Genomic DNA, 25,829 nt, shown 5'->3' on the forward strand with positions numbered 1-25,829 from the left:
CAGCATTCCAAACTGCCCAGTAGCCAGTCCGGCCCTGCACACATGTCATGCAGGGCACTGCTCTTTTTTTACGGTGAGACAGAGTGACTGCTAAGGGTACCTTCCTTTTCGAAAACAAAAGCAGGCTAATACATACTGTATGAATTGATTTTGCAGCCAGAGCCTTGGAAAGAGTGGGGACAACCCCAGCTGCCCCCCTCCTGCGTGACCCTGGGGACAAGGGGACAAGAGGAAGTGCTGTATTTTTGGGACTTGAGCACATGCCTTCCAGCATGCACCACAAGACTCCTGATAAAAGAAGAGTCTACCATGTCCTGCATCATGCCTGTACTACTGCACATGCACCCATGTCCCCCTTAACATGCTGTGTGGGTGCACAGTCAAAATATCGATTCCTAATTATCGACTTACATTAATATCGAGTTTAAAGTATCGAAGGTGAAGAATATCGAGGTCAATAATATCGTCGGACGGAATATCGACCCTAAGGTAAGTAATATCGATTTTTTTAATATCGATGTAAGTAATATCGAAGTTAGTAATATCGATATCAATTATATCGATGTTATATCGATGTTACTAATTTCGATGTTACTAATATCGATATTTGTTTGTTATGTATGTTGTTATGTATTTTATTATGTATTTTATATGTATGTGTTATATGTTGTTTTTTAAATTATTTTATTTGTTTTAAATTATATGTGTACTATTTTTTGTATATTAAAAATGTTATTTTTAATTTAATTTTATGTTTTAGTATTGGAGCAGGTTGCGGGTTTATAGGGGAATAGAGTGGGAAGTAATTTAATTATAGTAAATTAATTATTAATTTTTAGTAATTGTAATTTAATTTTAATAATTTTGCGCTTAAGTTCTGTAGCGGGTTGTGGGTTTATAGGGGAATTGGGTGGGAAGTAATTTAATTGTAATTAAGTAATTATTGATTTTTTATTGGTATTGATAATTTTTTTTCATTTCCAATTGATTATTAATTGGTAAATAATTATTTTAATTGCTAATTAATGTTTTAATTGGTAATTAAGGTTTGTAATTGGTAATTACATTTTGTAATTGGCAATCAATTTTTTTAATTGGTAATTAAGGTTTTTAATTGGAAATTAAAAAATTTAATTTGCAATTAATTTCTTTATTTGGTAATTATGTTTTTAATTGGAAATTATATTTTTTAATTGGCAATTAATTTTTTTAATTGGTAATTAACTTTTTTACAATTGGTAATTGATATTTTTAATTGTTAATTACTTTTTATTAATTGGAAAATTATTTTATTATTGGTAATTAATTTTTCATAAAAAATGTTTTTTATTTAAAAATAAATGTATTGTTTACCATTTTTTAATTGTTAACCAATTTTTAATTATCAATATGTTTTTTGTTTTGAAAAATATTTTAGTGTTCAATATTTATTATTTGGTAATTTATATTTATTAATTCATATTTATTGGTATTTAATGTTAATTTAGTGTTAATTAATTATTCAATTTTAAATATGTTTTTAGTAATTATAAATGGGTATTTTTAAATGATGTAGAGTTATTTAAAAATTAAATTTCTAAATATTTTATTTACAACAAATATTTATAAGTATGTTATATTTAACTTCTACGCTATCCAATGCTTTCCCTACTGTTGCACTCTCTGGAGTGGGAATAGTCATTTTTACCCCTACGCCATACAACGCTTTCCCTACTGTTGCACTCTCTGGAGTTGGAATAGTAAATTTTACCCCTACGCTATCCAACGCTTTCCCTACTGTTGCCCTCTCTGGAGTGGGAATATTAATTTTTACCCCTACGCTATCCAACACTTTCCCTACTGTTGCACTCTCTGGAGTGGGAATAGTAATTTTTACCCCTACACTATCCAACGCTTTCTCTACTGTTGCACTCTCTGGAGTTGGAATAGTAATTTTTACCCCTACTCTATCCAATGTTTTCCCTACTATTGCACTCTCTGGAGTTGGAATAGTAATTTTTAACTCTACGCTATACAACGGTTTCTCTACTGTTGCGCTCTCTGGAGTGGGTATGGTAATTTTCAGTTCTGTGCTATCCAACATTTGTATTACTGTATTTTTTTTACTTATGGATTTAGAATAGTATTTTTATTTATTGAGTTATTTAATTTTTATTTGTATAAATTTAGATAATGTAGTATATAATGAATTTTAAAAATATTGAAGGTATATTTAAGTTTTTTTAATTTATTAAACGTAATTCTTTACTTTTTATTTATGGTTTTGTTTTATGTTTGTAAATGTATTTGTAATTTACATTCTTTTTTATTAATTTATAAATTATTAAAATAATTATTACAACTTATTAAGTATGTGTATATTATATATTTTATGTATATGTTTAATTAATGTATCATTATTATATATGTATTATCTATTAATTTTAAACATTATTAGATATCTTTAATTATGTTTCTTTTATTAGTGTTATTTACTTTATTTTACATTTATATTTTTACAGACAAAAAACCGATATTTTTAACATCGATATTTTTAACATCTATATTTTTGCTCGATATTTTTGTACTTACCATGTTGTAGATAGGATGTCGATATTCTTGCCTTCGATATTTCTTAATCGATCTTCCTGTAGGTTGATATTTTGTAGGTCGATATTTTGACAGTGATTCGCTGTGTGAACGAAGTACATTCCAGTGGGGATGCTGTTGCCCCGGCCCATGTGCATACGGGTGCATACGTGCCAAGGTCCATACGTGGAATAAGGTAGATTAAACCTATATTTCCCTTTATGTACTTACCTTCAAAGTATTTTTGCAGTCAATATTTAGGCCACAATATTTTTGTAGAATGACATTCTGCCCATGATAGTCTGGTAGAAAGTCCCCCTCTGAAGAGAAAAGTATAAAACCCAGTCCCGTGTAAACAAGCATTAGCAAAGGCACTAGGTCTCACCATGGCAAGCTCGTGTGATGACGTATTTTCTCATATTTTTATTGCAAGTGTATGCTAAAAAATAAAAAGAAGAGAAAAAGCAAATATTCCACCACCTAAACATAGCAAACAGATGCTTGCCATAAATTTCAAATAAAATAATAAATTAACATTGCATATAATTTCAGTGTGATAGTAGGAATGCTAATGAACATGCAGGCGCATTTCAAGCAGGTAGAAAAACTTTTTTTTTTTAAATGCACATCACAGGAAAATAACTTGAGGCTGGTGGAGCTGCTGAAGCTGCCTCCACGCCTGATCTAAAAAAAAAGGATAAACAGAAAAGAAAGTGACCTTGTCAACCATTGAGGTAAGGACATGCATCCTCCCTGTGCCACTGGAAAAGGGCGCTCGCTAAGGATGCATAGATCTGTGTGTCGGTGACGGAAAGCTTTAATATAGTTTGTGATTCTTTAACAACCTGGATGGAGACAAATTGACTAGGTATGGCCGAAGTGTAGGATCTGGGATTTGGGACAAAAACATAATGAAGTGCCAAAAGCAGACAAAAGATTCAAGTAGCCAGCCACAATCTGTTCTTGACTGCAGTCTAAACATGCACACTTAGATCACTGCAACTCTGTTCAATTGTGAGTACTCTGAAATGAATGTGCCTCTCTTTATTGGACTCCAACGCCATTGGTCAACATCCTTGTAAGAAGATCTCTTGACTACTGGTACACGGTTTTGACAGGAATCCAGAACAAAACATCTGCGGCTTTTATTCATCATCACAGTTGGGTTAGGATGAGGGGCATCCCTCACCCTACAGACACTTGAATAAGATCACATTAATACCAGATACCCTGAATTAGTTGTCCACCCCATTCAACACCTAGGGGCATATTATCAAGGGTGGCGATAGGCAATATTCGCCACTTTAGCGGGCATTTTCGGCCGGTATGTGGCGATAATACTATCGCCCTATTAGCAAGTTGTCGCTAACATCAGTTAGCGACAGCTTGTAGGCGATAGCGAGCGGGTTGGGGCCCGCTTTGCATGTCAGCGATATGTCGCTAACATCGCTATCGCCTATTACCAACAGAGGGGTAGCGATGGAAATATTTGCGCTAAGCGCGAATATCTCCGAAAACTAACACCTGCTCAGACCAGTTCTTAGCCATTATATCCAATGGGAGGTGAATATAATGGCTAAGACCCTGTTAGCGATAATGCGTGAATATCACTGTATTCTCAGCGATATTTACGGATTTTGCAGCTATCACCGAGAATTTTATCGCTTTCGAGATAAACGTTGCTAATAGCACATTATCTCAGCGATAAAATCCTGTGATGCGCGGCGATAAAATATTGCCGCTAACCCTACTTAGCCATAAATATCGCTATTTGTTGATAATATGCCCCCTAGTCCCAGGTCCTGCATAATAGGCCCTTGGAATCAAACCCTCAAATAAAATGGCATATTTTGATTTCGCTGACGAGCTCCACTTAAAGGCCAAGCCCTGGAGCTGACGGGATGGTCTTGCAACGAAGATCGCCAGGTATGTGATGTTCAAGTTTATAGACACGCCGGGTCCATCTAAATGCAAAGAAAGCTGAATGCCAGTCCCCTTAGAGGAGGCTCCGTTACCAGAGAACTGTACAAATTTCACAAAGTCAATGAGGCCAAAAATTAAACCCTAGGGGGCTTATTTACAAGCCCCTTGCACCACTTTCGCGTCATTTTTCCCATGTTAAAAAAGCTTTCCTGCTCGAGCCACTCTTGCTATCAAGGATGTTCCTATAAGGGGCTGAAGATGAGGTATTTACCCACCTAGCAAATACAAAGACCATAGGTGTGGTATTTCCAGGTGTGATAGATATTTCCTATTTTAGTCAAGCAAATGAGGAATTACATGTGGAGTTTGTAATATCTTCACCGACTTCCACATGTAGCAGAATTTAATGCACAGTTTACCGGGTTAGATTTCAGTAGGTTTGACTTGATGGGAAAAAATGGCTGAGAAGCAGTGTCGACCGAAGTACCCATAATCCCCAGCCCTCCATGGTGAAGGTTTTGTACATGGAGTTGTAAATGTGTAAATGTAAATGTATGAAACTTATATAGCGCAGGACTTACCCTGGGGCATCTCCGCGCTTGCTTAGGGAACCCGTCCTGGTATTCCCCTGTGAGAAACCCCGGCAGGGTGTCCACAATGTGAAAGCCAGGCATCCCGCCGCGAGGGGCCGATGAGTTTACTGGCCCACTTACAATCAAGGCCTACATAGATAAATACCTCCTTTTTAAAGTTTTAAAAGTTTACATAAAAAACCTGAGGACTTGTCCGACTACAGGGTACTGCACTTGCAATTCATTTTGGGGACTCTCCTTGGATGCATGTTACAATTTCCACCTCCATTAGGGTGATGGAACATAGCCTTGAACTGAACTTTGCATTACCAATAGTCATTTCCTCAATTTGCCATTTCTTCGTCTGGAGAGATGCACTATTCTGACTCTAGCTTTAGCAATTTCCAAGTTGATGTAAGGACACATTGATGTAAGTGTCATTAGCAACATAATGTCATTGTTGAGGTCATTTACTGTGCAGCAATTGAGGTTATGGTGTTTACTATCCACATCAGCATCTTCATTTTTTGCTGAAGGTTGTCACTGGGTCTTGTTCTCTGGTGATTGTGCTAGCCACCTAGAAAAGGCAATGGTGATGGGCTCATTCATGTTTCCAAGTACCTCCAACTTCCCACTGTTGTCAGTGGTCTTTGAGGCTCTCTACAAGGTGGTTAGGTTCAGGTCTCTAGGCCTGGTCTTCAAAACTATCCACAACCGTTTACCTTCCGTGCTTGCAAACTTTGACATTCTGAAGAGAACCAGGAGAAAAAATGCATGTTTTAAAGGGATTAATAAATACATAAATTATTTGCTTCAACTCAACAAGAACACAGCGTTGTAACTGCCTAAGATGGACTCCTTCAGCGTTGCATCTAGATATCAACACAATGGAAGAGCGATGGGTATAGATTTAAATGCACATACACAACAAACACTAAAGCACTTATGATTAAATATATATATATATTTAACAAACGTAGCTCATAAATCTGTGCATAGCAGCTATTTATTTTACGGCACCAGGAATAAAAAGTTCAGCATATGAGGGTGCATATTTTCTACAAGATTTGCTCCACAAACACTCTTCAGATCCTGTAGGCCTTCCTTTGTGCCACCTGCCAACTGACTCGCTCAAGGTGCATCGCCGATCGGCCTGACTTTGCGGTAGCTCCTGCTACATTCTTGTCCACAGGAGCAAATCCTGTTCAGCGGGACCTCTAAGTGATGGTATCCGACCTTGTGGAGCCCTGTATGGCTACAGTTTGGGGATTTGTCCCGTTGGAGTTTTTCCACTTCCAGAACGATGTTGAAGCCCTAAGGTAAAAATCTTCATCGGCTTGATGGCAACAGACTGCCCCACGAATGATGACAACCTCCTCGGCCTGAGAATCCAGCTTCACCCTCTCTGATTATTTTCCCTCCATCGTCAACAGAATCACTGAGACTTTGTCCAGCGCCCTTCAGCCATGACAACCATTCCTCAGACTTCTGCCACGTTGAACTCTACCTTCTGCTGGACTTTTCATGAAAATGTCTCCCGAAGGTAAGTCAAGATTGGGCCAATCTACCTTGTGGATCCGGCAAATGCTCCAAAGCGGTCCGGCGTAACTTTTGACCTTGCCTGTCTCGCGCGTACAGATAATCACGGTTGACTCTTTAATCTGTGATGTGCTAGATTCCAGTAAAACTTTAAAAATTCATAACTCCGGCCGTACTGATTAGATTTAGTTCACTTTGCTGTTTTGCTATTTCTTAAAAGTTATCCTATCTTTCTAAATTGATTCACAATTCGTCTTTTCACTTTATTACTGTTTGTGTGCTGCATAAATACTTAATACATTGCCTTTAAGGTAAGCCTGACTGATTTTGTGCCAAACTTCCAGAGAGTTAAGCACAGGTTCATTTAGTGACTTTTGTGGTATACCCTGGCAAGGATTGTGGTTGTTGCTTGAGTAGGATTTCAACAATCTCAACCAATAACCCAATTTCTTACACCTCCCTTTAGCCGCAACTCGATCTTCATTTCTATACCTTACCCTCTTCATGTTCTCCATACTGTCACCATCAACAGCTAAAATATGTTCCTTCTCTCTCATTACTACTTTCACCATTGAATGCTCATTTTGCTTGTTTATTGTCCTCTCTCTAAATACAGTTCTTAATATCTCCTCAACTCCCCACTTCACCTTAGCACCATGGCTTCATTTTCCATTTCTTTCCCCTGCACATCTTCCCTAACCAACTTCCTCCAGGCACACACTTTTCTATCAAATGCATCCAACCAAGCAGTGAATGTCTTGGTGACAGTAGAGCTGCCGCCCAGTAAATTAAATAAAGACGTGTTTAATTGAATTTCTATAATTTATCCCTCACTTCACTCTCACATTTTGCACCATCTCTTTGAACATACTACACACACTTATGCAATAGCCTTCAAACTGCTCCACGATATCTCTTATTTTGGATTGTTGAAACAACACTCCCTTATGCTTGATGCCTTAATATCTTCACCTATCCCAATATTAATCAAGCATCGCTATTTGAGACAATGATTTCAGGGATCTTTCTCCTCTCCGACACACTTCAAAAAGGGACACCTTCCTGCACATGAACAATAATTCCCTGCAACATAGACACCCTTTCACTATGGTGTAAGGATGCCTGCATTAGAGATAAGTAGCTAGATTTAGCTCCAGCGCTAGGGAAACACAGGGGTGCACTGCATTCTTGTGAATACGGCACATCACTGTGTTCTTAAATTGATGGAGCATGGCGTTAACAATTTTGGAGCTACACCTCGCTCCGCCAGATTATTGTACATGTGCCCCAAAGTTTGCACTTCCCCACCCTTGTAAACCTTCAATTGAGAGAATTTATCCTATCTACACTACCATAAGACTCACCCTAGCTATGGGATAAAAACTCAGCAGGATCAGGAGGAAAGGGAACACTTAAGTAGGTGTAACATTGATCAATAATTGAAAGCTGGTATTTATATGTATCTACCAAACATCTTTACTGTGGTGAACATAGTTCGAAAATATGGTAGCCATTATAATTGGTTTGAGCCCATATTTATCTCTTACACCTCACAACCAGAGCATTCTATGTAGGCATGATAGAAATGTGAGTCCACCACCGTGTCGTGTTCTCCTATAAGAATGCAGAGGAATCATGAAATTATAACATATCCACGCATCATACATTTGTGGTGATGGAGCCGCATTCTGGAACCCCAGGCGATGTCTCTTTTTCTCAGCATAAAAGTGTGTAGGGGAGGAAAATCATTAGCCAACCAATCATTACTATCCTAATGAACTATGACTCAGAAGAATCACAGACTCCCAATTAAGTATAGTTAGTTTATTACAAGGCCAAGAACAGTTGGACATATAAAGCACCCTTATCAAAAGGATTCATCACATTGGAATCCAAGGAGACGCCCTCTAACGGATCGCCTCCTTCATCATCGGAAGAACCCAGAGAATACGCCTACCACTGTTGACCTCGGAACCCAAGAAAAAATCTGCAGCATCCCAGAAGGCTCGCCCTTCAGCCCCACGCTGTCCAATACCTACATGACCCCCTTCGCCAACATCGTCAAAACCCATGGACCAAGCATCATATCCTGTGCAGACGACACTCAGCTCATCCTCTTGCTCTCAGAAGACCTCTCCACTACAAGGGCCAGCTTCCACCGGTGTATTCTGAGCGTCTCAGACAGGATGAAAAACAACTGTCAGAAACTCAACACAGACCAAGCTTAAGTGCTGATCTTCCGGAACAACATCACCCAATAGAACGACTCCTAGAGGCCCGCCGAACTAGGAACATTTCCCACTCCGACAGATCATGCCTGCAACCTTGGCTTTACCCTGGACAGCAAACTCATGATGAAAAGACAGATCACTGCAGTCTCAACCACTGCTTCCTCACTCTTCGTATGCCCGGAAAAAGCTTCAAATGGCTCCCCATCAACAACAGACAAACTGTCACTCAAGCTTTAGTCACCAGCCATCTGGATTACAGCAATGCACCACTCGCCTCCTCAAGAAACAGCAGAACATACAGAACTCAGCAGCAGACTCATACTCAACCTCCTAAAACGGGCCCACATCAACCCTCACCACAAGAAACTCCACTGGCTCCCATTCAAAAGAGATGTCAATTCAAGATGCTGATCCACACCTACAGAACCCTACACAATCAAGGATCAGCATATATCAACCACCGCCCGAACTTACAACAACCCTCCAGACACCTGTGCCCCACCTCCCTCTCCCTCACACAAATTCCGCCATCTCCTGAAGCAGCAGTGGAGGACGCGCCTTCTTCTACATCGCTGCTAAATCTTGGAATGGTACCCCCCTTCACATCCGGACCTCATCCTCCCTTCCAGAATTCCAGAAAGGACTCAAGACCTCGATGTTCAACTGAACCCCCTGAAGCAGCAAAGCCCTTAGCTCCTGGATACCCTCACAGGTGAATAGCCGCGCTATATAAATCCTGATTGACTGATTGATTGATTGATTGATTTTTCATTACAATTCCAAAGACAGCAAACACAAACTGGTTCCCTGCCGCCATTTCGAAAACACAGCTTTTTAAATGTAGTAAGGTAACCCCAATGCTATCCTATGGGGGAGGTTTTCCTTCAGTAGCGAAAAACAAATGTAAGAGTTTTTCACTACCAGGACAAGTAAAACTGAAAATTACTTGTCCAACTTTTTAAATACACTGCCCCATGCCGTCTGGGCTGCCCAGGGCCTATCCAAGGGATGACTTATTAAAAAGGTTACATTTATTAACAAGCATTTGCAATGCCATCGGCCTCGCCTTTGGGGCCTTATATGTATTTAGCTATGCAGCACATTAGCCTGGGTGCTAAAACATCTACTGTTCTTTAACATGGATGGAAAGTAAGCACCAAACTGCGTGACACGCCAGGTATGGGAACACATGGAGAAAAATATTGCCTTTCAGCTGGAAATTGTATTGTCCAAAACTCTGTTTTTAATATAAAATTAGGGGCTTCAGTGGACATATCACTGAAAATACAAGATATGAAAAACATATTATTGTCTACCGGTGCTCGTGGAAGACAATTTCTATGGACTGGAATCTAGCAAATGCTAAAGTGATTTTTGTATTATACTTACTTCTGCTGGTCGATTTCTATCAAGAAAGTGAAATAGAGGCAGATGGCAGAAAAATAGAAAAAAAGAAAGTCCCTCAGAAGAAAGCAATTCTGGTAATTTACTGACCTCTGCTGGTCGTTTTCTATCAAGATTTATTTATTTTTATTTAGTGTGTCTTATATAGCATGCGGCTACCCCAACGGGGTGTCCCGGCGCTTCTGAGAGTGTAACAATCTTACTCCTTTAGGGGATCAGCAAAAAAGGAGGGTCTTAAGTGCCTTACGAAAGGAGGGCTCTTCAGGAATCAACTTGATGGCAAGAGGAAGTTTATTCCAGAGAGTGGCGGCACAGACCTGGAAGGTTTTCCCTCCAGAGCGAGGTTTCTTAAATCTGGGAGAGATGAGAAAGTTTTTCGTGTCAGAGCGGAGAGATCTAACATTTTTGTATGGGCGCAGACTAGAAGTCAGGTAGGCAGAACCTTGTCCTTTCAACGCCCTATGAGTCAGAATGAGGGCTTTGAATTCAACTCTCTTCTGGATTGGTAGCCATTGAAGAGAGCGCCGGTGAGAGGAGATACGCTCTCTTAGGGAAATGCCACATACTAAACGGACCACTGAATTTTTAACTGTCTGTAGTCGGTGGCATAGACCTACAGACAGCCCGGTGTACAGACCGTTGGCATAATCCAAGTGGGAGGTGATCAGTGCTTGGACTATGGCTCTCCTGGTGTTATTGGGGAGGAAATTGATGAATTTTTTTACCATCCTAATTTTGGAGAAGCAAGCCGATGCTACTGTCTGTACTTGGTTATGTAAAGAGAGATTAGGGTCCCATCTAATACCCAGGTTTTTTACGGATTGTTTAGGCAAAGGGGGGAACTCAGATCATGTGGCCACCAAAGGTGGGGGTCCAAGGGAGATGGCTGATGGAAAAAGAGGACCTCAGTTTTTCCTGCGTTAAGACGGAGGCAGTTATTATCCATCCAAAGTGATATTTTACGCAGGCAGTCTTTTAAAGGGTCAAAAGCCGACTGGGAGAGTTTATCATATGCGAACAAAAGTTGGATATCGTCCGCATATGAAGTGGCTTTGATTCCGGCCTGGCGATCATCTCGGCAAGCGGGGAAAAATAAACATTAAAAAGAAGAGGGCTCAGGGAGGAGCCCTGCGGGACTCCCCACCTGAGCGGACGACTGGTGGACGTGAACGGGGGGGTGAAGACCGCCTGAGTCCCTTTGGACAGAAAGGAAGATAACCACCTCAAGGCCTGGCCTTGAATACCCTTAGAGTGGAGGCGATCCAACAGGACAGAGTGGGAGACGGTGTCCAATGCTGCCGACAAGTCGAGCAGCACCAACACCGCCTTTGAACCTCCATCGAGTTTCCAGCGAACAGCATCGGCCATCTCAATCAGGGCTGATTCCGTGCTATGGCCATGTCTAAATCCATGTTGTGTGTCATGGAAAGACCCGTTGGATTCAAGAAAATTAGCAAGTTGTTTTTGTGCTAGTTTTTCCAGAACCTTGGCTGGAGCCGGCAACAGAGATATAGGTCTATAATTAGCCTGCTCATTAGGGTCAGTGTTAGCTTTTTTCAAGATGGGGACTAGTCATGCATGTTTCCAAGAACCTGGAAAGATGCCCGTCTGGAGTGAATCGTTCCAAATGCTATTCAGAATGAGGTTGAGGAGAGAGGCCAAGGCTTTATATTGTTTTGCCGGCCATGGATCGGTAGACGAACACGATCTGCATCTAGATAATTCTGCCAGCGAGAGATCAAGGGGGATTTCTTCAAAGTTGGTGAAGATTTTAGAAGGTACTGAATCGGGGGGAATGATAGAAGTAACCTTATTGGAGGGGTCAGGGTGATTTTTATTAGGGAACGAGTCATAAATGGAGATGATTTTGTCCTCAAAAAAGTCAGATAAACGATTACAAAGTGATTGAGAAACAGGGGACTGGCGTTTGAGGGCCAAAGGATCGGTGAATGATCTTACCGTCTGAAAGATCTCCCTGGCAGAACCATGGGCTTTGCTAATTTTATCCTCAAGATATATTCTTTTGTGATCTATGATCCTTTTCCTGTACTGTTTGAGAGCCAATTTATATTCTGCTTTACTGGCGGGAGAGTATGAGAGTCTCCAACGCCTTTCCAAAAGTTTACAGGCCTATTTGTATTTACGTAGTTCTTCTGAGAACCATGGTGCAGAGGGGGCCGAACGGAAGGTTTTGATTGGCTTGGTGGGGCGATTGCATCAATGGCTGAGGAGATCCAACCATTAAAATTGTTTAGCATAGAATCAAGATCGGCGGCTTCCTTCGGGGCTGTGTTACCCAGCTGAGCGCCCAGACTCACTGGCGAGATAATGCTCCAATTGCGCCCGAGGGTTTTGGCCTGGACACAAGGGCGTTTTTGATGGGATAAGCACAAAGAAAACGGAATAAAGAAATGGTCAGACCAAATCACGGGGTACGAGTTGCCAATGATTAAGTCTGAAAGATTGGAGCAGATAAGATCGAGAGTATGACCCGCCTTGTGGGTGGGGCCACGGATCCGCTGTTCCAAACCGCCGTCAAGAAGTGAGGAGAGAAAGTTGGAGGTATGCAAATCCGAAGCGTCCTCCACATGGAGATTAAGGTCTCCAAGTAAGGTACAATTTGCGTAACGCAAACTAGCCTGAAGAATATAGTCCAGGAGTTCCGGTAGTGCGAACATCTTGGACTTAGGGGGCCGATAGACAAGCAGACCTGACAGAGTCACGTTAGCCGGAAAGTGAATACAAAAAGGGAGAGCTTCAATAGAATCAATTTGAGTATAGGGAAATGAGGAAATGGTCAAGTAGATCTAAAAATAATGGCAACACCACTGCCGTGGGAACAACTATTCCTATTCTCACAGTAAATATTGTAACCCGCAGGAATGGCTAGGGCTAAGGCAGGGTTGGAATCTTCCCCGAGCCATGTTTCCGTCAAGAAAAGAATGTCCCAGTTGTTGTCTGTTAGGGATAGGAAAATATCCAGGGAGTGCTTTACTAAAGAGCGACAGTTAATAAGGCCTGCTTTTATCTTAACGTTTTTATTAATTGATGGGGTCTGCTTACAAATCGTGCGAAAGGGGCAGCGTAATTCCAGATTATCCTCGGCCTGATCAAAATGGCAGGGCATACACAGAAAGCTAGATGAAATCAAATCCAAGGGGAGAGAATGTGTAAACGCACAGTTAGATGGTTGCAAATTGAGTAGTGTATTTCTATCATACCTATGGATAGGGAGACCCACATAGTCTGTAGCCCTAGCCGCGGTCTGGTCGCGGACGGGCGCAGACGGGCAGGACTCTGGCACGACTCCGGCATGCGACCGGCACGACCGCTGCACGCGTCCGCTGCACGAAATCATGGTCTTTCCCTTATGAGGAAAAACTAGAGCGCGTCACGGCGCCAATTCTAGCCTAATATGGCCGCTGAGAATCCGAGCGCCCTGCCCTGCCGAGACCGAACAGCCAATTAGTCAGCTGAAGCGTGGGTCGGGCAGCAAAGCGCAGGGGAAAGGTAGGACCAATTTAAAAGCTTTGCAATCAAGCTATAAATGTGAATAAGTATTTTAAAAGGTGAGCAGCACAACACAACACACCAGCTTCGCGATCAAGCCAGTGAGACAATGATTTAAATTTTAAAAATTACAGGCACTACAGACCTCCCGGCTTCCGCCTCACGAGGGAATCGAGCATTCAGTGATTAACAACGCGCTGTGCGCAGTGGGACCCCTTTTGAGGAAAAACTAGAGCGCGTCACGGAGCCAATTCTAGCCCAATTTGGCCGCTGAGAATCCGAGCGCCCTGCCCTGCCGAGACCGAACAGCCAATTAGTCGGCTGAAGCGTGGGTCGGGCAGCGAAGCGCAGGGGAAAGGTAGGACCAATTTAAAAGCTTTGCAATCAAGCTATAAATGTGAATAAGTATTTTAAAAGGTGAGCAGCACAACACAACACACCAGCTTCGCGATCAAGCCAGTGAGACAATGATTTAAATTTTTAAAATTACAGGCACTACAGACCTCCCGGCTTCCGCCTCAGGAGGGAATCGAGCATTCAGTGATTAACACGCGCTGTGCGCAGAGGGACCCCTTTTGAGGAAAAACTAGAGCGCGTCACGGCACCAATTCTAGCCCAATATGGCCGCTGAGAATCCGAGCGCCCTGCCCTGCCGAGACCGAACAGCCAATTAGTCGGCTGAAGCGTGGGTTGGGCAGCGAAGCGCAGGGGAAAGGTAGGACCAATTTAAAAGCTTTGCAATCAAGCTATAAATGTGAATAAGTATTTTAAAAGGTGAGCAGCACAACACAACACACCAGCTTAAGATCAAGCCAGTGAGACAATGATTTAAATTTTAAAAATTACAGGCACTACAGACCTCCCGGCTTCCGACCCAGGAGGGAATCGAGCATTCAGTGATTTTCAAGATAGTTGAATAGAAGCAGTTGAACAGGAAGAAAATCCCTAAGCGGAAGCAGACAAGTCCTAGGGCTGGTCTCCAGAGCCCACAAAGCACATACATATATAAGTATATACTAAAGTATATAAGTATATACTAAAGTATATACAAGAAGGGGCGCTAGGTGGCGCTTGACTAAGATGGCCGCACTGATGTGAGGCTCTTGCCCGCCTGAGCCTTATACGATCCTTAATACTATCCTAATGTGCAAATATTAACTCGAGACCCCCACCGCACTGACCGTGGTGACAGGAGCTCTCCGCCGATACCAAGCACGCCTTGCTGACTGAAGGGATCACCGCGCTACGCTGCTGGGAGCCTGCCGGAGGATCTTGCCATTCTCCCTTGGTGCCCGTAGCCCGGCCGCTACCCCCAGGCTACACCGCGGCTTCTGGACCCATTCGGAGCCAACACCGCTGCCCGGAACGGGAACCTGTGGCAGAAAGAACTGTGCAATAATACTCCTGGCCGGAACTGCCAACCGCCTGCCTAGAGCCGAGGTGAGACGCCCACCCGCAACTCCCTCGCTCTTACTGCACCCCAGCGCTCGAACGACGGCGCTCCTTGTTGGGCCCATCCTCCCTCTCGGCTGCTGTTGTTACTACAGGCCGGGGATTTGGGCCTCCTCCACGCTGCCTGCCTCGCTCTGGCCCGGCCACCCACGACGCCGCTGGCATGCCGGAGACAGTTGGGAGCTGTCTGCGCTGCCCTCCTCTGACAGCCACGAGGCCCTGGGAGCTACCATGCCTCGGAGCCGGAATCTAAGGGCGGTGAAGCTATGCTTCAATACTCCTGGCCAGACTGCTGATCACCTGCCCGAAGCTGTGTTGAGATGTCGACCCGCCCCTCCGCCGCAACCATTGCACACTAGCGCTCAGACAGTGGTGCTCCCCGCTGGACCCTTCCTCCCGCTCGGCCACTGCTGCCACTTTAGGCCGGGGATTCGGGCCCTCTTCACTCTTCCTACCACACTCTGGTCTTGCCACCTCCAGCGCTGCTAGCTGTGCCCGGTGCCTGTAGGGGCTTTTTCAGCTACTCTCCTTTGGCGTCCACCAGGTCCTTGGAGCCATCACGACTCCTTGAACTCACGGATAACTTGGCCTGCCAACGATGCCATAATTGGCGCGAACCAATTAACGTCTGCAGCCCCCGTCTTGGCTAGCTGGGCCCAGTGCCTGTAGGAACTGCTTGAGCAACTCTCCTCTGGCGCTCATTAGGCCCTGGGAACCACCACGACTCCTCAAGCACGCGCCCTACTTGGCCTGCCACGCTTGCCATACGTGGCGCGGCCCCATTCACTTCTGCTACTTCCACCTCAGCTCCTGCCATACCTCCTGCGACGGAGGCTGCAACAGAAGAAGAGGCCATCCAAGCCAGCCTGCGCCTACCCTGCTACACCATCACCCGACCTGAAGCTCTTCACCCTCCCCATACCGGAGAGGTTGAGATTCCTACAGCATGCAGGGCTGCTGCTCTCCGCTGTCGATATTACCCCTGGGGCGCCAAACTCTCTTCGACTACCTTTGGACATTCCTGGCTGCTGCTTTCCACCTGCCTGCCTGTGCCCTTTGCCTCACAGTTCCATTGGCTCCATACCTCCTCGGGCAACCCTCCTTCACGCACTTTTTCCATTTTTTGCTGTAAAATGGGGCGGAGCGACGCCCGACAATCCAAGCTGCCCTATGAGGCCCGGAAAACCTCAGAATCCCAGTCGGCAGAACAGACTGAGTCTGGAGCTACAGCCCCCCTGGACGAAGACTGGAAATCACTCCTTCTAAGTATGAAGCAAAGCCTTACCTCGATTGATTCCAAAATAGATGCGCTCAACACCAGGATGGACACTGTGGTGACGAAGCTTGGCCAGCACGACACCCACCTGAAGGAAGCTGGGAGTAGGATCTCTGACCTGGAGGACGCCGCCACGACCAGCGGCCGCCAGGTCACTCAGATGGACAAGCTTCTAAAACTCATTGCAGACTAAAATGAGGACCTCAAAGCCAGATCCTGACGAAACAACGTTCGAATTTTGGGCCTTGCGGAGTCTACAAACATGGGACGCATGGAGGATTTCATAGAGAAACTGGTAGGCGACCTGTTTGGCAGGGATTCCTTCCCGGCACACCTCACTATCGAGAGGGCGCATCGCTCCTTGGCAGCCCGTCCTCCTCTCGGGGCCGCTCCATGACCCATCATTGCTCGGTTCTTGAATTACCGGGACCGAGATACGGTTCTTCAGCTGGCCCGGGAGAAACAACATGTCCCATTTGAGAACACCTCGCTGTCTTTTTACCCGGGCTTCACACCTCCGGTGCAAGAGGCACGCCAAAAAATTTCAGGAGTGAAGAAAAAGCTACAATCCCTGGACATTCCTTATGCCATGCTCTACCCAGCCAAACTAAAAATCACGCATCGTGGGAAACAACACCTCTTCGCCTCTCCTCAGCAGGCTGAAGAATACCTCAGACGCCACAGGAAAGCATCCTCCGGAGCGGTGGACTCCGGCAGTCGCTCTAGGTCGCCCTCTCCACTTTACCAGCAGGACTGACTCCTGTACCTTTGCCAACTAGCGGCGGAGGGCCCTGACACTTGGACATAAAGTGAAATTCCTTACTGTGTTGGTGATGTATGAACTGTTTTTCTTTTTCCTTTGCCCACCTTTGCACTTACTGTATGGCTCAGGTAATAATCTCCGTCCCACGTTTCGAGTACTTAGCCCTTGGCTGCAGTACCGGTGAGTGAAATAAGGGAGATGTAAGGGCGAGTCAACTGCCCCTAGTGACTTTCCCCCCTTTCCAGGGAGATCCCCTGATCCCCTCCACTAGGAATTGGGTGGGACCTATTGTTTCTTGATAGGTTGCTGTTCTGTGGGTGGGACTGTCATACCCGGCAAGTTGGGGATGCCGGAGAGGGTGATGGGAGGGGGGCTTGTTACTTTGTTTTAAAGCATACCGAAGTATTATCTGTATTTGCACCACATTCCAAGTCCGGCTCTGAGGCCTTATTGCTCCTTCTCACTGTGCATCCCATGGCCCCTTCTGTGCCGCCATATAACATGCACTATGATGTGCACTCCTGATATGAATGGAGCCCTCCAGACCATCAAGCTCTTGGAATGTTCGAGGTCTGAACGACCCCAGAAAGCGCAGGCAGGTCCTGTGGTATCTGTACAGGCATGGTATAACCATAGCTCTCCTGCAGGAGACGCACCTGGCGCCTGGTAGTGCTACGCAGTTTGCATCTAGATGGGCCATGAGCCACATGTTCTCCTCTTATTCCAACTACTCTAGAGGTGTGACTATTATCATTATGCGGGGTGTAGCATTCACGCCCACAGGTGCAGAGAATGACGCTGAGGGCAGATTCTGTCTAGTAAGGGGGCGCCTACATGCACATGATGTTCTATTCGCCAATTATTATGGTCCCAATGTCGACAATCCTACAGCCCTGCTCGTGCTTTGGGGGAAAATCCAGACACTGGGTATTACACATGTCATTTGGGGAGGAGATTTCAACACTGTACCAAGGCCTAACTTGGATAGATCGTGACCACTCCCCTCTCACTACACTAACACGCAAAGAACGCTCTGTGACATAGTGGATGACAATAGCTTCACTGACGCTTGGAGGTAAGTTCATCCCACCCTCCAGGAAGGCACGCACTTCTTTTATATACACTCTACCTGGGCGCGCCTTCACTATGTCTTCATGTCGGCGGGAGTGACACCCTGGCTACTGCAAGCCTCACACTTACCCCGCAAGTACTCTGACCACTCCCCAGTCCTTTTAGAGCTCCGCATTCCCCTCAACTGCTCACCCTATTTATCATGGCGGCTCAACCCTGCGCACCTTAAAGATGCGGTTTTAAAGCTGAAATGGAACAAGACATTCGGTACTTTTTTGAACGCAACATGTCTTCCGTAGACAGTGTCACCACCGTCTGGGAGGCCTTCAAGGTCACAGTTAGAGGTTGGTGCATTGCCAAAGGGGGGGCATCTTGAAATCCTTGCGTTCGGACCTCCATAATTTGGAGGCTGAGTTGCGCGACCTACTAGATTATCCTCTTATGTGAGAACAGGATGAATTGACATATCTGGGCATTCATATCTCCAGGCAAAAAGAAGCTATGATGCGAGCCAATTAAGGCACAGCACTATATACAATTACTGATAACATCACCAAATGGCTGTACCTCCCACTTTCGATGGCCGGGCGAATTGCCCTCACTAAAATTGTAATACTGCCGAAACTACTGTATCTATTTGTAAATATCCCGTACAATCCAGGGTGATTCTTCTTCCGTTCCCTAAGGTCTCAACTAACGAGACTGATCTGGGGTGGGAAGCAAGCACGCCTCAGCCTCGACACACTAATGCTCCCCTTTCATCAAGGCGGGTTTGAGGTCCCCAACTTCGAAAAATACTACGACTGCGTCCAAGCACATTTCGCTGTTTACTGGTTTCATCCGCCGCCATATATGGCTCACTTGGCCGTGGAAGACGGCCACATGATCCCCACGGTCAAAACTGGATACATCCACACCCTGGCAAGGCAAAGGGATCGAGATCCCTCTACTGTAGACTGCACGGTTTCGGCCTGGAACCGGATAGCGCACGCCCTAGACAGTCCGTTTCTTTATTCGTCCAAACTGCCGTTGGCAAATGATCCCAGATTACAGGTCACATGTGAGGCAATTCGTCGCAGGTTACTCATGGAGCTGGGATTTTGTACGTGGGGGGACCTCTATGTGCAGGGGACTTTCCGGACATCTGCGCAGTCCTTCGGGGAGAAATCGCTCTCCGTCATGGACACTTTCTTATTTGCTCGGCTACGGCAGAATGTACGAGCGATTACCCCGTCATTTACCACTGAACCCGATATCTTTGCGCCACTACACGCCATAGTACTAACAGATGCCCCTCGCCACGTTATATCCCTGCTGTATAAACACGTACAAGATGCAACGCGCTCCACTACATTGAGGGCCCGACTGGCATGGGACAGAGACCTTATAGAGCCACTAACCGACGAACAATGGGAGACCAGCTGCACACAAACGCGCGCAATCACCGGTAACAATTGGTTACGACTTCTTCACTACAAATTCCTCCATCGGATATACAACACTCCTGCTCGCTTACACAAATTTCACCTATGCGAGTCTGATTGCTGCCTCCGCTGCTGCGCTGCCGGGGCTGACTTCATACACCTAGCTTGGTCCTGCCCCCAGGTGTCTGCGTACTGGACACAGATCTTCGAAGGGCTCTCTGACATGTTGGGTATTGCAGTGGCCCCCTGCCCTCTTAAGGCGCTACTAGGTCTGACGCAACCCGTAGTCACTGTTCACAAGAAATTCCTGGCTATTAGTCTACTATTGGCCAAACGCGAGGTCGCATGCCGTTGGGGTCGAGGGCGAGCCCCCAAATTTAAATGCTGGACCCACACCATGACCACATGGCAGGAACACTTACATGACTACGCTGTACTCCTGCCTCCGAGCTCTAAGCCAAAAGACAATTGGGCTCCATTCACGTCCTATCTTCTTCAGCAACAAACTGACGAGGAGGAAGGTTAAGTCGGGGCGGCCAATGGTGACACCATTGACTTACGGTCTCATGTTTAATATTGTGCATGTAAATGTATTCTTGTTACTTGTTCCTCGCTGACCACCTCACTGTGCGAAGGCCCCTGTAATGTTCTCACTGAGATAGATGTGATGTGCTGGAACACTGCACTCTGACTTGGCACATAACAGGCCACACTTTACTGTTAGTACTGCCGGATCAGCCTCTGATAGATGTACAAGTCAATTGGTCTCAATACTTTTTAACTTTGGTATGTTGTTGATTTCAGATATGCTTCTTTCACTGCTTTACTGTGGGAGATGTTGAACGGGTGGGTGGAAGGTAAATGTTAATTTGTTTCATAAGTTGTCATGGCGTTGTATCAATCCTGTGCATGGGAAGATGCTCATACTTTGCATAATTATACGATATACAATTGCTTGACCTTATTGCATTGATGTACCATGCCTTAAATATACAATAAAGGTTTTTGAAACCCAAAAAGAAAAAAAAAAAGTATATACAAAAGGTCTTGAATGCTCGACCTAAACAGGGAAACATTTGGCCTGGTAAAATGTTTATCTTGCCAGGTCAAAATAGCAGTTTACAACTACGCACACGGGCTGCAATGGCGGGCATGAGATATTTAAAGGGCTACTTAAGTGGGTGGCTCAATAAGTGCTGTAGGCCCACTAGTAGCATTTAATTTACAGGTCCTGGGTACATGTAGTACCACTTTACTACGGACTTATGAGTAAATTATTTATGCCAATAGGGGAGAAGCCAATGCTGCCATGTTTTAAGGAGTGAGCACATGCACTTCAGCGCTGGTCAGCAGCGTTAAGTCCTATGTCCAGAAAAAACGAGATCAGCAAGAATGGAGGAGGAAGGCTAAAAGTTTGGGGGAGGAACACCCCAAGGCTGACAGGTCTAACAGTCATGAAGTCGTTTTCCAAGACCTCAACCCTTTCGCTGCGGCGGCTCTTCCACCGCAGTGCTAAGCGGCGGGGGGGGGGCGCGGCTGGTGACGGAACCGCTCCGTCACGGCCCTCGGCGGAACTGTACTTGTGACAGAACGGTTCCGTCACGGCCCCGTCCGCTCAATAGAACGCACAAGGTAGGCGCGGTGAGCGGGCCGTGACGGAACCGTTCCGTCACCAGCACAGCCCACCCGAGGGGCGTGATGAAGCGGTTCCGTCACCAGCGTGGGAGGGGTTAAGGCCAGCTCACCTCCAATGGAAGCTCCATCACCCAGTCACATGGCAACCAACTCCTCGGGACAAGGGATGAGCCCCAGAAGACTGCAGTGAGAGGTCGGGAAACTCCATGGACATCCAATCCGAGATAGAGCTTCGGCCAGGCTAATAAACCTCGGTTTCCATGCTGGGGTGGAAACTCCTGGATACAGAGGTGATGTGATCTCTCGATACAGTTAATATGCACATACCCCATCCAGTGTGGCATACATATAGGTACATGCCAGCTCAAAGGGGCATCTATAGCCAATCAGGACTCTGCCATTTTGCTCTCAACTCCTCCAAGAGTGTGGGCGGCTCTTGCAGCTTCCAGCCTGGATGCTGCCGATGTAAAAGGTGTCATGTTTACTCTGAACACGTATTGACGGCAATCCACGGCCATTCCACCGGATGAAAGAACCAATTTACATCGCCTTCCAGCACGCGCTCCTATTAAACAGCTAATATAACCGGTGAATAATGCCGCCGCACAGCTGCGGAGTCCCGAGAGCAATTCCACTTTTCCAGGGAGCAGCCCGAGACAGACCTTTCCCTGCCATCCGGGATGTGTTTACGGCGGAGTCTCTGCAGTTTTGTTTTCTTGTTATTTTGGGACCAGCTGCCAATCCTCATCACCTTCTATTTCAAAAAAGCGCCCCGAGCTATGGCTGGTATTTCAGATGAATGCACGTGAACCACTCTGCCTTACAAAGGAGGCAGACTCAGGCTTCTTTCATTAAATAGGACTGTTATTAAACCAGCTGCCCCTGTGTATTAGGATACTGATGAAGCAAAGCTTCGCATATTTGCGACCTTGCTGTATTCAAGAACCTCGTTTATGTGTAACAAGGTAATAAGTGTACGTCTTACTAATGTTTATATTAAGTTTGAATAAGGGTTAAGACGCTTGCCTATGTGTATTCCTAACTACTTTAATCCGTGTCTGTAAAATGGCCACCGCTTGTATTTAGTTACTGCGCATGCGTCAGCCACACTCACGTGTCCTGACGCGTCTGCAGAAGTGGAGGGAAATTTATGCGCATGCGTAATACATAGCTGTGCCCATCATGTGGTACTGCTCGTGCCACTGCTCTTGTGCCTGTATCCATGTAGCTAACATTTAGACTGCATAAGTATATGTTATGATGATAAGTTGAAAGTACAACCCTGTGATGTGATTTCATAACGTTATTTCTATGTATTAATTTGTTCTCGCTTACTTTTCATGTACTGCGGGGAATGGGGGTCTATCTGTACCGAGAGCCATCTTGGAGGTCCCTTCTACGCATGTGCGACTTTCTGGGGCACCGACAACCTTGGCTGATGGAACTCCGCCAGTTGGCAGTGATGGGCAAGATGCTCCTGAGAACCAGACCTGCAAACTCGGCTGGACGAAATCATGTGTCCCCATTCTGTTACTTTGTACAATTGTCATTGTATTTCTGTGCAGTTTCTCATGGGAACCCCAATCTTGCTAGGCGGTACCCAAATATGATAATGAAGCATCTAAATAGTCTATTCTGATTGGTGTGTTACCCAAATCCTACCTTAGGACCAATCCAAATTGAGGGATTCTGACACTTTGCAACATTGGGGGGTGGTACACCGTCCCAAAAGAGTATATCTACCCTGGGTTCACCTAGGGAATTGTCCGACTTGTCTGGTTTAGCTGACCTGTCACTGACCCATCGTACTCAATAGGTGACTGAAGATACAGAGCGCTGCGGAGCACTCTGTCCGAAATTGACCATAGACTAAGGTTTTACTGAACCTTAAAGTGCTGGCGAAGCACTTTGCTGGGAGTTCGCTGACCCAATCGGGGTCTTGATCGATAGCTGCAGAGAGGGTGGAGCGCAGGCGTTGCTTCCAAACTGCGGGTGCGGTCCTGTCCTGAGCGGTCCTGTCCTGAGGGTTTGCTGTCCTGTCCTGAGGTCCTGTCCTGATTCCTAATCTGAGGGTATCCTGTCCTGTCCGGGGTGTCCATTCTGCACCTGCTGTCCTTTGAAGGGTATCCTTCCTTGAGGGTTTCCTGTCCTTAAACTGACCCGTGGCCAGGGTTTGGTTTCCACACCAGTCTAGGTAAATACTGCTCTAAGTTCTTTAAAACTTGCCCCTTTCTATATTTCTACCTTTTGCTTTAATAAAGGCATACCATTGCATATGTTGATTTTTCCATGCTTTCTGCAAACTATTGAAAGTCATTTGCATATTTTTTCTAGTAAAACGTGTTCCTATGTCACCTCACCTGTTAGAAATTATATTTTGCATTGCAGTTTGTCATTTTCTGATATGGTCTAGAACCTCCTCACCTAGACTGTTTAAAGGTCCCTTCACTTTAAGCTTAGCGTGTTACTCCTTATAGGCCCTCCTATAGTTACCCATGCATAGTCTGTCCATGCTTAAACATTTTTGAGATTGTATAGCATTTTTCCATTTGCATTTCATAACAGTATTTCGATGATTACCCTGTCTTTATTTCTCTATAGTTATATCATTTACATTATCCTAGTTATTGAATGCCTTATTCTTGTATATCTCATGAATGAAAATAACGAACTTTAGATAAACATTTTAAAACTTCCAGTTGTCCGTGGTCATTTAAACAATATTGAATGTCATTTGAAATTGCATTTGCTGCCTTTCCTTTTACAGCTAGGCCCCTGATCCATTGAAGTCATAGGTACCCGTGTCGGTGGATGGTAAGTCGGGTACACTGAGTAATAACAGTAGGGAACACACACAATTGGTAGCAGCCCGTGGAGTCGCCTGGTCAATGAATAGTGTGAATTGAAAGTATATGGGCCCTGAAGCCGGAAACGGCGGAATCATTGGCTGGGTGACCTCGCGCGCTCTATCAGTTTTTCTGGTAGATCAGAGGATGGTTAGGGACTAGCTAAAGGTTAGGCAGGATTAGTTAGACTAGTTGAGTTGGAAGCTGCTAGTACATTGATGCTGCTAGAAGAGCGGCTGTTCTAAGAGACCTGATCAATCTCTTGTGAATACGCACGAATAATATCTTGTAAAAATAATTCATGAATTGTTGTATTGTTATTATTCTTGTTCTTATATTGCTATATGTATTAATCCATGCATTTGTAAACCGTCTCGTATTGTGTTGTCCGAACTCCCCGGGGAATTGAAAGGGCAAGTGGTGAATAGAATCCATTGTCCTGAGGTCACAGGCTTAAAGGAAAGTTAGGTGCAGGTTAGGATAACCGGGAAGCACTAACTAGGGTTTTCTGAATATATGTGTGAATAAATGTCAGTAACGAGGTTCATTGGCAAAATTCCCATAGTGGCGTAACCTAGTAAGGGTCACATCGGAAAAGTAGCAGGTTCCTCGGAGCTAGGGTGAAAGCAGAGGGGTCCGCTGGGAAACCTTAAACTCGGATATATCCCGGAAAGAAGTGGATGAGTTTAGGGGAATAACAGGTTCACCGATGCTGGAGTGAAGGGTAGGCGGAAGAGATCTGCCCGCAGCGCGTGAAAAGTAAATGGAAGTAGTTTACTTGCAGTAAAATAAATCTTTCTGTCTAGACACTTGAGTACTGTGGCGAATGTGTATTCGTTGTTAAATAACCAAGCACTGAGCACTTTAGAAAGAAAGAAAGTTTCCGTTACCGTGTGAAGGGAGGGAGTCAGCCGCGAAGCGTCTCTGACGTCACTCCGTGCCGCGCTGGGATTGGTAGAAACAGCGGGCGGGTAGCGGGGCTGGAATTGTAAATGAGGGGTGAAGCGCCGAGGAGTGGGAACTGTCTCACGAAGGGGCCGCGCACCCATTGGCCGAAATTATTTGAACGCGCGCACCTCATTGGTTGCACGAAATTGCAAGACGCGTTCTGATTGGAGGTGATTTTGTAAACAGAGTTAAGCGTAGAAATCGTATGTGGCACTCGTATTGTCCAGAGACTAGACCCGATCCGAGAAACCAAGGGTTTGAAAGGGATCAGTGGAAAGCCAATAGATACGATATTATGTACGGAGGAAAGAGAAAGATGTCCCTTGTAAGTAGGGTAAAGAATTATTTCAAAACGGACAAACCGATTAAATCTAGGGAAGGCGTTATTGTCCCGCCACCGAATACTCCTGCCTCATTCATGATGTTTGACCGAGGGTACAACACTTGTGTGTGGTTGGAGAATTGGGTGAAGTACACAAAAGATGACGGAGTATTGGCTTTTCCGTTAGACGGCACTTTCAATGGCAGAATTTTATTTAATTTGAGAACCCGCATGAATGAATTGCATCCCAGACCGAGACTAACGCAGTATGAGGCATTAGAGGAATGGGAGATTGAGGCTTTTGAAAGAGAGAAACCCCGAATGGACAAAGGTCTGACCAAGTGG

The sequence above is a fragment of the Lissotriton helveticus genome, chromosome 2_2 (assembly GCF_964261635.1).
Source record: "Lissotriton helveticus chromosome 2_2, aLisHel1.1, whole genome shotgun sequence".
In the NCBI taxonomy this organism is placed as follows: domain Eukaryota; kingdom Metazoa; phylum Chordata; class Amphibia; order Caudata; family Salamandridae; genus Lissotriton; species Lissotriton helveticus.